Source organism: Trifolium pratense, linkage group LG2 (assembly GCF_020283565.1).
Source record: "Trifolium pratense cultivar HEN17-A07 linkage group LG2, ARS_RC_1.1, whole genome shotgun sequence".
NCBI lineage: Eukaryota > Viridiplantae > Streptophyta > Magnoliopsida > Fabales > Fabaceae > Trifolium > Trifolium pratense.
Window position 1 is genome coordinate 872,071 of NC_060060.1, and position 12,278 is coordinate 884,348.

Below are 12,278 nucleotides of genomic sequence, written 5' to 3' on the forward strand. Positions count from 1 at the left end.
GCAAAATCCAAAAAATTATAAAACAGCGAGGGTAAAACTCTGTTTTAAAATAAGGGGGGTAAAATTTCGATTTAATCAAAACAGGAGGGGTAAAACTGCATTTATGCCAAAAAAAAAAAAAGAATGATGGCTTGAAATTATTTTAACATAAAATAGAGATTTAAAGTTAATTTTTATCACAAAAATATTTAATTTTACTAAAATGGACCAAAGTATATACTTAACACAAGAGATGAGAAAAATGTTATTCAAACTTCTTTGAAAACCCGGGAGTATATAATTTACTAAAATAAATATAAGTGAGACAAATCATAAGAGCAACAACATAATTTTTTGGTAAATTACAGGGATCATCCGTGCGCAACTGCGAAAACTAATCCACTCGAGATAGCAGCAACATAATTTTATTTTTATTTTAATTAAATTTTACTGCTTTGTACATAAGTATACATTCACAAGCCACTAATTTAAACGACGTATACATCCACAAAGTCCAAATCCCTCAGATCCGGTCACATGAAATGGAAACCCACAGGTTGGAATTACACCATCAATACACGAAAGATATCGACAATCATCGTTACTTCGGCACATGGTGAGGAACACTATTAAGAATTAAGGAACTTTATCAAAATGAGGGTGAAACAATTTGAATAAGAAAATTTAAAGGTAAAAAATATTAGAAATCCTTATACATATATCAAAGTTAGACAACAATCATTTAAAATTTCAAATTATATTAATAAAGATTACGGTTAAACAAGTTTTTAAACCGTATAAATATTCTTAAAATTTATTTTAAGTCTATATAAACAATTTCAGCAAGTTGATTTTGTCTCCTAAATATTTTATTTCATAACTTTTAATTCTTATTTTTAAGTCAACTCATCTATACTTTCATATTTTTTAACGAGTTTTAATTTATATTTATATTTATAATTATATAAAAATTATCTCCCACAATAATTTAGAATTTATTAAATTTGATGAATTAAATATGATTTTTTTATGCGCCAAAAAGTTAGAAATTCATATCTAATTCATCCAATGTGTTGTAAAAAACTAAATTTTGTAGGGAGAGATTTTTATATTATTATAAATATAAATATAAAAACTCATTAAAACTTATAAAATATTGATCGGGAAATTAAAGTTTTGTCAAAGAGGTTTATACAATGTACTAAACATGAATGCCGAAAATAATAAGTAATATAGATGAGTTGACAATCCACTAGGTTAGGTAATATGCATGAGGTCCTAAATTCGATTATTGCTTACTCCGTTGTAAACCCAAAACTATATATAGATGAGTTGACTTAAAAGTAGAGATGATAATGGTACGAAAGATATTTGAGAACTAAAACTTGCTGAAATTTTTTATTGGAACTAAAAGCAAAATTTAACATATTTATAGGGACAAAAAATTTATTTAACCCTATAAATTAATATAAAAATATCATATGATATTAAATTTTGTATAAAAATACCAGTATATCAAACTAAATTTTCAAAGCTAATTTAAAAACGATAATAAAAATTACTTACAGCTATTTGCTATAGAAATTATTATGGAAAAAAAGATAACCATAACATAAGTAAACATATAAACTTTAACCATATTTTTACTTTTATGAATCTAGATATAAGAATCATTTGGTAGCTTTATAGTGTGAAAAAACTTCATGCTTGTTAATTTGAAACTATTCATAAATCATAATTATTATTAAATTAATGTTTCTTAGATGTATGCATAAAATATGTTTGTCTCTTTAGCTCATTCAATTAATTACTTGACCTTACATTATATTTTTTTATATCTATTTTTATCCCTTCATAATAGAGAAGGGAAAATCTAAAAATCATGACAACAATATGACTCTTTTTAGTATACATCAAAATGTAAGGTTTTTACATATTTAAAAATATAGTGTCGTGCTTTGTTAGATTTTTCTTATACATTGACTATAGATATGGCATAGATAGCTTTTATAAATGTAGTGCAAACCTCAACTCTCAAGCTAGCTTTTGTGGTTGAGTATAGACCTCTCAAATTCTAATAATATGGTATCAGAGCCTATCCTAGATCCATTTGTTGTTTGTTGTGGAGACCTCCCATATTTGGGTCACCCGTTGTTGTTGATTTCACGTTCCAGCTTGTTCAGTTCTGGACGTGAGGGGGTGTGTTAGAAGTCCCACATTGGCTATAGATATGGCATAGATAGCCTTTATAAATGTAGTGCAAACCTCAACTCTCAAGCTAGCTTTTGTGGTTGAGTATAGACCTCTCAAATTCTAATAATATGGTATCAGAGCCTATCCTAGATCCATTTGTTGTTTGTTGTGGAGACCTCCCATATTTGGGTCACCCGTTGTTGTTGATTTTACGTTCCAGCTTGTTCAGTTCTGGACGTGAGTGGGTGTGTTAGAAGTCCCACATTGGCTATAGATATGGCATAGATAGCCTTTATAAATGTAGTGCAAACCTCAACTCTCAAGCTAGCTTTTGTGGTTGAGTATAGGCCTCTCAAATTCTAATAATAAGGTTCTAGGATTTAAAAATATAGTGTCGTGCTTTGTTAGATTTTTCTTTTACATATTCTATTTGTTCAAAAGCGTTACTTTGAGTCTATCTAAACTAGCAACAACAAATGACAAAAACACGAAACCAGATTGAAAGAACACTTTTGCAGAAGTCTTTCTTTCCACCGACAACTATAAAAGATTGATTTAGAGAGGGTACATTTCCATCACAATATAATATAATTGAGTTTCAAACCTATTAGTGGAAAACTTAACAGAAACGAGAGCCTCACAAACATTTGTCAGAGAATTTTACATTTGACACTAATTGTGAGGGCATAAATTCCGCCACAAAACTCTTTATATTGTTTGTGAATTTGTGATGAGATTTATTACACTTTACAAGTTACTTGATACATTAGCTATCCTTCCTAGTACTTGTGTATCTTTACTTAGTGTACACCTTATGTAGAGTAGTATAGCTTATAGTTTGTTAGAAGTTTGTTAGCAGTTTGTTAGAACTACCTTCACCTATATAAATGTGCTTGTAACTACTTTCCTTAATCAATCAATAAAAATTGCTTCCGAAGCTTTCAATATGCTTCTTCTTCTTCAATCTTTCTATGCGTTTTCGGTTATCTTTGAAATTCCTGGCACACAGTGGGCAGGTGTTGCTCAAGGTGTAGCAACACTTGTCTGTTGTAGACAGATGTTGTTACTGGTGTGCCAACACTTGTCTATAAACAGAGCAAATAACATAAAACAACACAAACAGTAAAGTAAATAACACATGAGAGTTGTTAACCCAGTTCAGCCTAAAGCCTACTCTGGGGGATACCAATCCAGGAATGAAGTCCACTATCAGCAGTATTACTTCGAAGCTAAACTCACCCGTTTACAACTTCTCACTTAATCACTACCCAATGACCCTTCTACCTAGGAACTCCTAGATATGAGACCCCGTCCCAATTCCCACCTTAGCAACACAGACAGCGCTGCTATTCAATTCCACAAAACACACCAGGTGGAGACACACTCCTAAGAAACTAGGATTCACTCTTGCTTAAAAGCTTGCGAGTAAACCACACAACACAATAGAACAATCTCCGTACTTCAAAGCTTAGGAGAAGTTCACACTTACAACTCAATAACACTCAGGTCCTAAGCTTGCATCAATGAGACACAAGATAGGCTCACAATTAACACTCTAAAATCCCTAAAACACACGCTTTGTAAGAACACGATTTTAGATGCTTGAAACCATATGCTTGCCTTCGTATTTATAGTAGTAGAACGACTTGGGCTTCAAGACAAAATTAGGGCTTCTAGAATTGCGGCAGCAGTGATATATTTTTGAAAACAATAGTTATATTTTTGAAACCGCAAAAATATATTTTCCAAAAATATAATTCTTTTGGAAAATAAAACTAGGGTTTAGCTGCCTCATGAAACACATTAAACACGTGCGCCTTCTTCTGTAAGAAACCTTGACATAATTCTTCAAACAGATCTTCAAAAGATTGAGTAGAAAATAATAACATCCAGCTGGCGCGCGCAGAACAGAGTCAGGTGTTGTTCCAAAGTGTCACAACATTTGTCACAACACTTGGGGTCAGCACACTTGTCTCAACACTTGGCTAAAATATGTTTTTGCAAAATGTAGCCAATCATACAAAAACCCAACAATCTCCCCCTTTGGCAAATTTTGGCTAAAACAATATTAGACCAGTATATAGAGAGATACAGTATTACCTTTCCTTCGAGTCAACATGATCACACAACTAGGAAAGAAAGTAACACATAATAAAAACTACTTCCAAGAAAGTCAAGTAGCATCAGAGGTAATGCAACAGCGGAATAAAGCACAACTAGCCTCATGGAACAACACAAGGGAGAAATAAACTCCCAATAGTAGATGCTTAGAAGTAGGAGAAATAAACTCCTAATAGTTTAAGGCGCATTCCTTCAGTATAAGAACAACAGGGAAAAATAAATTCCCATAAACATCTGAGAAAAATAAATTCTCAGTCATAAGAGATAGTGGACTCAATAGTCAGGTGCCATAACACTTGGCACAACATTTGTCATCAAACACATTCAGGCGACCAAGAGATAATTTCACTCACACTCCCCCTGAATTCATGCATACACACACCAGATAGAGAAAGAATATTCACTACTCCCCCTCAGTACATGCATATCACTCACACTCCCCCTCAATGCGAGCATACGAACAATTCATGCAAACACAGGTCAGGTCACCAGATGTGAGAACATCTGACCACACACTTGTCACACACACACACTACTCCCCCTTTTTAGCCACAATTTAGCCAAACATTATGCATAGGAAATCATAGTGTACTAGAACATAGAGAATATCAGTGTGCAGTTATTACAGACCATAGAGCACACACATGTGCTAGAAATCCAGGGCCTTGCCCATAAAAGGAACAACAAAGAAAAACAACAAAAGTACATCAGGAACAACTAAGAAAAACACCAGCAATCAAATTGAAGAACTTTCATCAGAGTCCTCCATCACATCCTCAGAACCATCCTCAGACTCACTAGCCTCTTCTCCTTCTTGTCCATTTGGCTCAACCTCAGCCATCTCAGCAGCTTCCTCAGCCTTGAGTGCCTCAATCACACGGTCTATTTTCAGCTTCCTGGCCTCAAGAGCTCTGCTGGTCTCAGTCAAGTCTGCAATCATCTGCTTCCTTGAAAGTACACCACCCTGGACAGATGTGCCAACACCTGCTGCAGCATTTGTCCCATCCAGCAGCCTCTGCTCAATCACCAACACCCCTTTCCTTTTACAAGGAACATCAGTACTCCTTAGTATATCTGGGTGTTGCTCAAGAATGATATTGCATAGCAGAGTAGGGAGAGCAACTGGCTTCTCAACAGCATAAGTCAGGGCATGGCTTAAAGTTTCTAGAAAGAAATAAGCTCCATAGTCAAAATTGGCCTTGGTACCCACAGCATAGATGATCTTACCCAATCCTCTTGCTACATCACCTGAGTGGGTTGTAGGCACCCAATTATGTGCAGCAATCCTATTTAGAACAGCATAGAATGGTGAGAGGGAAGTTGCAGACAGTTTTGCCTTACTTGGCCACACTTTAATTTTTCCACCAGTGAGGACCTTGCAGATTTCATTATCTGTGGCTTTTAGAGGAGCCACTTCATCAGAGCTTCTTTGGAGATATTGATTAATCACAATTGGTGAGAAATTCACACACTTTCCACGTACAAACACCTGCCTGTACTCAGGACTTGCTGGGTCATTACAGTTTGCAGCCACATTAATCAAAAATTCCTTGACAAGCCTGTCATAGCACTTGTCCAAACCAACCACTGTTTTCATCAAACCTGCATACTCAAGAGTTTCAACAACAAGAGGGCATTCAAGAATATCATCTTTCAAATTTCTTTCTAGAGCCAGCCTCCTGTGATACACAAATTTCCATCTTGCAGAACCATTTTCCAGATGAAATGATATATTGTCTAAAGGAGCATAGGGAACTGTTTGAGGGATCTTCTTCCTTCCTATACTCTTCCTAGATGTGCTGCCAGATGCAGCAACATCTGTCTCAGGTTCAAAATCAGAATCACTAGTTGGTGGAGCCTTCCTTTTCCTAGTCTCAGTTCTAGGAACCACCTTACTGACAGGTTTTGGAGGTCCATACATAGGCTTTTTACCAGTATCCTTTCCAGCCTTAGAGGGTTTGGGTGTTTGGACAGGTGTACTAGCAGTCTCTACACCTTTATTAACTCTACTTCTAGTCCTCCTAGCCACACTAGCTTCAGAATGTGCAGGAATAGCCTTATCACTAGCAGTAGTTTCATTTTCATTAACAATTATTACCTCAGGAGTTTCATTCACAACTTTATCAGGAACAGCTTCTTTATCAGTAGCCTTAGGTGGGGGACTCTCATCAGACTCAGAATAGTCCACCAGATTTTCTTGTGCCAAAGATGTGGGAACATCTGGCACCACATTTGGCGCAGCGCCATGTGTTGCAACATTCGGCGCAACATGAGTCTCAGGAGCAGTTTTCTTGAGAGACTCATCAGCAACAGCCTCATTGGTCTCAGTGGAAGCACCAATATTAGTATCAACAACAGTAGGGGGGTTAGGAACAGTTTTCCCCAATTTTTCAGACATAGCAGGGTCCTTTAAACCTAGGGTTTCAGTAGGATTTTCAACATTAAGACCTAAATTAACAGAAGTCTTACCAGATGTGTCAACATTCTCTTCTGCAGGATTAATGACAGGTGTAGGAGCATCTGTCTTTGTTGGTGAAGATTTGGCGGAGTTAGACATGATTTGGAATTGAAGTTTTCTGAGAAGAGGAGAAGTCAGAGAAATGTTGATGAGGAAGATAGAGAGTTTTTGAGCGTGAGAGAGAGAATAGATGATAAGTAATGATTGTGGTTGATGGAGGTTGTGGGAAGTTGAATGAGAACTTCCTTGATTAGCGTGTAACTTAAAGTGATGAGAGGTAGTTACACGCATTGCATGCTGTAACTGCTATTTGTCTTCAAAAAGGCAAATTCCAAGTTTGCCTCTTAAATTTTCAAATTGACTTGCATCCAACGCTTTAGTAAAAATGTCTGCTAATTGTTCTTCCGATGCAATGTGCTCAAGTGTAACAATTTTTTCTTCTACAAGCTCCCTTATAAAATGATGACGTATATCAATGTGCTTAGTCCTACTATGTTGAATAGGATTTTTAGAAATGTTTATAGCACTCAGATTGTCACAGTAAAGTGTCATGACATCTTGCTCCACACTATACTCTTTCAACATTTGTCTCATCCATAACAATTGAGAGCAACTACTCCCAGCTGCTATATATTCTGCCTCAGCTGTTGATAGAGACACGCTATTTTGCTTCTTACTAAACCAAGATACTAGATTGTTTCCCAAGAAGAAACATGCACCAGAGGTGCTCTTTCTATCATCAGCACTTCCAGCCCAATCTGCATCACAATATCCAATTAAGGTAGAATCATTACCATGAGAGTATAGAATTCCATAGCCACATGTGCCATTGACATATTTGAAGATCCTCTTTACTTGAGTCAGATGACTCATCTTGGGTTCAGATTGATATCTAGCACAAACTCCAACTGCAAACATGATATCAGGCCTGCTAGCTGTGAGATATAGTAAGCTCCCAATCATACTTCTATAGAGACTTTGATCCACATCAACCCCTTTCTCATCTTTGGTAAGCTTCAAGTGTGTAGGTGCAGGTGTCCTTTTGTGACTACCACCTTCCATACCAAATTTCTTCACAATGTTTCTTGCATATTTTTCTTGAGAGATAAATATGGTGTCTTCCATTTGTTTGACCTGAAGACCTAAAAAATAAGTTAGCTCACCTACAAGACTCATTTCAAATTCAGATTGCATTTGATGCACAAAGTGTTCCACCATTTGTCGCGACATTCCACCAAATACAATATCATCCACATATATCTGAGCTATCATTAGCTTCCCTTTTTCTTCTCTTACAAACAAGGTTTTATCATTTCCACCCTTCTTGTATCCATGGCTGACAAGAAATTCAGTCAGCCTTTCATACCATGCTCTAGGGGCTTGTTTCAATCCATAAAGTGCTTTCTTTAGTTTGTAAACATGGTTAGGAAAGCTTGGATCTACAAACCCTTTTGGTTGCTCAACATATACCTCTTCATTTAGATAGCCATTTAGGAATGCACTTTTTACATCCATTTGATATAGCTTGAATTTCAAAATGCATGCCACAGCCAAGAGTAATCTTATGGACTCCAAGCGAGCAACTGGAGCAAAAGTCTCATCAAAATCTACTCCTTCTATCTGGGTGTATCCTTGTGCTACAAGTCTGGCTTTATTTCTAGTAATATCACCATTTTCATCAGTTTTGTTCTTGTACACCCACTTTGTACCAATAACATTTATACCATCTGGTCTAGGTACTAGATCCCATACCTCACTTCTTTTGAACTGAGTTAGTTCCTCCTGCATAGCATTGATCCAGTATTCATCAGTCAAAGCTTCTTTAACATTCTTTGGTTCAATCTTTGATATGAAACATGAATTGGAAATTGCTTCTTTTGATCTTCTTGTTGCAATTCCTTGATTTGGATTTCCAATGACAAGTTCCAGAGGATGATTCTTCTGTGTTCTAGTAGATGGTCCCTTGTTTGATCTAGGAACCTCTGTAGTAGACTCAGAATGTTGATCAGGTTCAGGTTCAGTTTGATCATCATCAGGTGTTGGGACAGGTGTTATGACATCTGTCTCTTCAGCTGGATCTGCACTTGTTGTATCACTGTCATCAACAACAACATTAATTGATTCCATCATAGTTCTTGTTCTGGAGTTAAAAACCCTGTACGCTCTGCTGTTGGTTGAGTAACCTAAAAATATCCCCTCATCACTTTTGGGATCCAATTTTCTCCTAGGTTCTCTATCTGCTAAAATATAACATTTTGACCCAAACACATGGAAGTACTTCACAGTAGGCTTCCTATTCTTCCATAGTTCATACAATGTTGTAGCAGTACCTTTCCTTAATGTTACTCTATTGTGAATGTAACATGCTGTATTCAAGGCTTCAGCCCAGAACTTGTAAGGAACATTTTTGGCATGCAACATTACTCTAGCAGATTCCTGTAAGGTTCTATTCTTTCTTTCAACCACACCATTTTGTTGAGGTGTAATTGGTGAAGAGAATTCATGAATTATTCCTTCAGCAGCACAAAAATCAGCAAATTTAGAGTTTTCAAATTCCTTACCATGGTCACTTCTGATTCTTACAATACCACAGTCTTTCTCTTTTTGAAGTTGTATACAAAGATTTTTGAATTCTTCAAAAGTCTCAGATTTTTCCCTAATGAAATTCACCCAAGTATACCTAGAGAAGTCATCAACAATAACAAGAACATATTTCTTACCTCCAAGACTCTCAACTTGTATGGGACCCATCAGATCCATATGTAGTAACTCAAGAACTCTAGAGGTGGACAAGTGTTGCAACTTTTGGTGCGACACTTTGGTTTGCTTCCCAATCTGACATTCACCACAAATATTGCCTTCCTGTATCTGTAAGCTTGGTAGTCCTCTGACAGCTTCTTCTGATATGACTCTCTTCATGCTCTTCAGGTTAAGGTGTCCTAATTTTTGATGCCACAGCTTAACCTCTTCATTTTTAGTTAAGAGACATGTAGATACACTAGCTTCTTCAAGAGGGATCCACAAGTAGCAGTTGTCTTTTGATCTAACACCCCTCATAAGGATGTCTCCTTCATTATTGCTGACCAGACATTCATTTTTTGTAAAGTTGACTTTCATGCCTTGATCACATAGTTGGCTTATACTGATTAGATTGGCAGTTAGTCCTTTTACAAGGAGAACATTTTCAAGTTTTGGTAGACCATGATCAATCAGTCTTCCAATACCTTTGATTTCCCCCTTTGCTCCATCTCCAAATGTCACAAAACTTGTGGCATAGGATTTTACTTCCTTTAAATATTTTTCAACACCAGTCATGTGTCTAGAACAACCACTATCAAAGTACCAATCTTCTTTTGATGAGGCTCTGAGAGACGTATGGGCAATCAAACTCTTCCCACTGCTTTCAGCTGTATACTCCTTGGTATTGACTGTTTCATCTTTTTGCTTCCATTCCATCCTTGTTTTAGTAATGGATGGATCAGACTCTTGTGGAATTTCACTTGGATACCCATACAATTTGTAGCAGTAAGGCCTTATGTGCCCCTTTCTTCCACAGTGATGACATCTCCATGAGTGGTACCTGCTTCTTGGTCTAGGTATAAACCTAGGTCTCTGCCATCTTTGCTGATGTGGTGCCACATGTGGCAACACTTGTCTCTGCTGTCTAGGAGACAGGTGTGACGACATCCTGTCATGCATTTTTGGAGACGGTTGTTTACTTATCTCAGGCATATATTTCCCTTCTTTGCTGTAATCCATAATTCTATTAACATTTTTGTATTCATACCCAATGCCTGTTTTGGATCTACTAGGAGCAGGCAAAGTTTCCAGGATTTCATCTAAATCACTTCCTTTGAATAGCCTAAGAACATGCTTCTTTAAATTCTCAAGATGAGAGTTTAATTCAGTTACCTCTTCATTCAGATGGGCTATCTCAGTCAGTTGTTTGATCTTGTCAGCTTCTAAGTTGATGATAGTTGCCTTCTGTTCCTCAATGATCTTTAAACTATCTTCCCATTTAGTACTAAATTCGGAGATTCTTGACAGATTAGCAGCTTTCTCAGTTTGCAACTTAGTGATTGTTTCTTTTTGCTCTTCAGAGACTCTGCAGACTTCTGCACTCTTTAGACACAACTTTTTATATGATTCAGCAAGTTCATCAAAGGTTAGTTCTTCTTCACATGACTCAGTGTCAGATGTGCAAACACTTGTCAATACATGTATAGCTTTTGCAGTATCGGCTTCTCCTTCAGAATCTTCATCTGACCAAGTTACAGTTAACCCCTTCTTTTGTTTCTTCAGAAAGGTTCCACATTCACTTCTAATGTGACCAAACCCCTCACATTCATGGCATTGAACACCTTTATTTGGAGCTGATTTCTCATCTGTTACAGGTTTTCTGAAATTCCTGTAAGTGTTGCGACCAATGTCAGCTGCACCTGTCTTAGAGCGTTTGTCCATTCTTTTTAGCACCTTATTAAATTGTTTTCCCAAAAGAACCATTGCATCAGAGATGCTTTGTTCAGATTCTGTGTCACTCAGTTGATCTTCTTCCTCAGCATTTGAAACAAACGCAATACTTTTGTTTTTCTTATCCATCTTTTCATTTGTAGCTACCTCATAGGTTTGTAGTGAACCAACCAGTTCATCTAGCTTCATATCTGTGATATCCTTTGCTTCTTCTATAGCTGTGACTTTCATGTCAAACTTCTTAGGTAGAGACCTGAGCATTTTTCTTACCAGCTTTTCTTCAGGTATCTTTTCACCCAAGGCATCAAATTGATTGTCAAAATCAAGTATGGTCATATGAAAATCCTGAATGGTTTCATCATCATTCATTCTAAGATTCTCAAACTTAGTTGTTAGGAGTTGTAGCTTAGACAGCTTCACTTTAGAGGTACCTTCATGAACAGTCTCAAGAATTGTCCAAGCTTCCTTAGCACAGACACACTTTTTGATGAGTCTGAATATATGTTTGTCAACACCATTATATAGCGCATATAATGCTTTTGAGTTTGCAAGAGCAAGCTCATCTTCTTCTTTGGACCATTCTTCAGCAGATTTCAACTCAAGAGTTGGTTTACCATCTTTGTCCATCTTCACAGGTGGAGTCCATCCTCTCAGAATTGCCTTCCATGTCTTGCTATCAATTTGTTTTAAGAAGGCCATCATGCGGGACTTCCAATAGTCATAGTTTGAAGCGCCAACCAAGAGAGGTGGTCTGGTAACAAAACCTCCTTCTTTGTCCATCCTTGCCAGAAACGATTTCCCTGGAGCTCACCCTAAAATTCAGAACAGGGTGCCTGCTCTGATACCAATTGAAATTCCTGGCACACAGTGGACAGGTGTTGCTCAAGGTGTAGCAACACTTGTCTGTTGTAGACAGATGTTGTTACTGGTGTGCCAACACTTGTCTATAAACAGAGCAAATAACATAAAACAACACAAACAGTAAAGTAAATAAACACACGAGAGTTGTTAACCCAGTTCAGCCTAAAGCCTACTCTGGGGGATACCAATCCAGGAA

The 12,278-nt window shown here is 36.9% G+C and overlaps 1 long non-coding RNA gene across 1 annotated transcript; it reads right to left on the bottom strand.

The window, feature by feature from the left end:
• Positions 1-233: 233 nt before the first annotated feature.
• On the bottom strand, positions 234-1,731 carry LOC123907153. Its single transcript, XR_006809176.1, has 2 exons — positions 1,546-1,731; positions 234-605 (listed from the first exon to the last, which is right to left on the bottom strand). It is a non-coding gene; the product is annotated as an uncharacterized LOC123907153 (long non-coding RNA).
• Between the last annotated feature and the right edge of the window lie 10,547 nt (positions 1,732-12,278).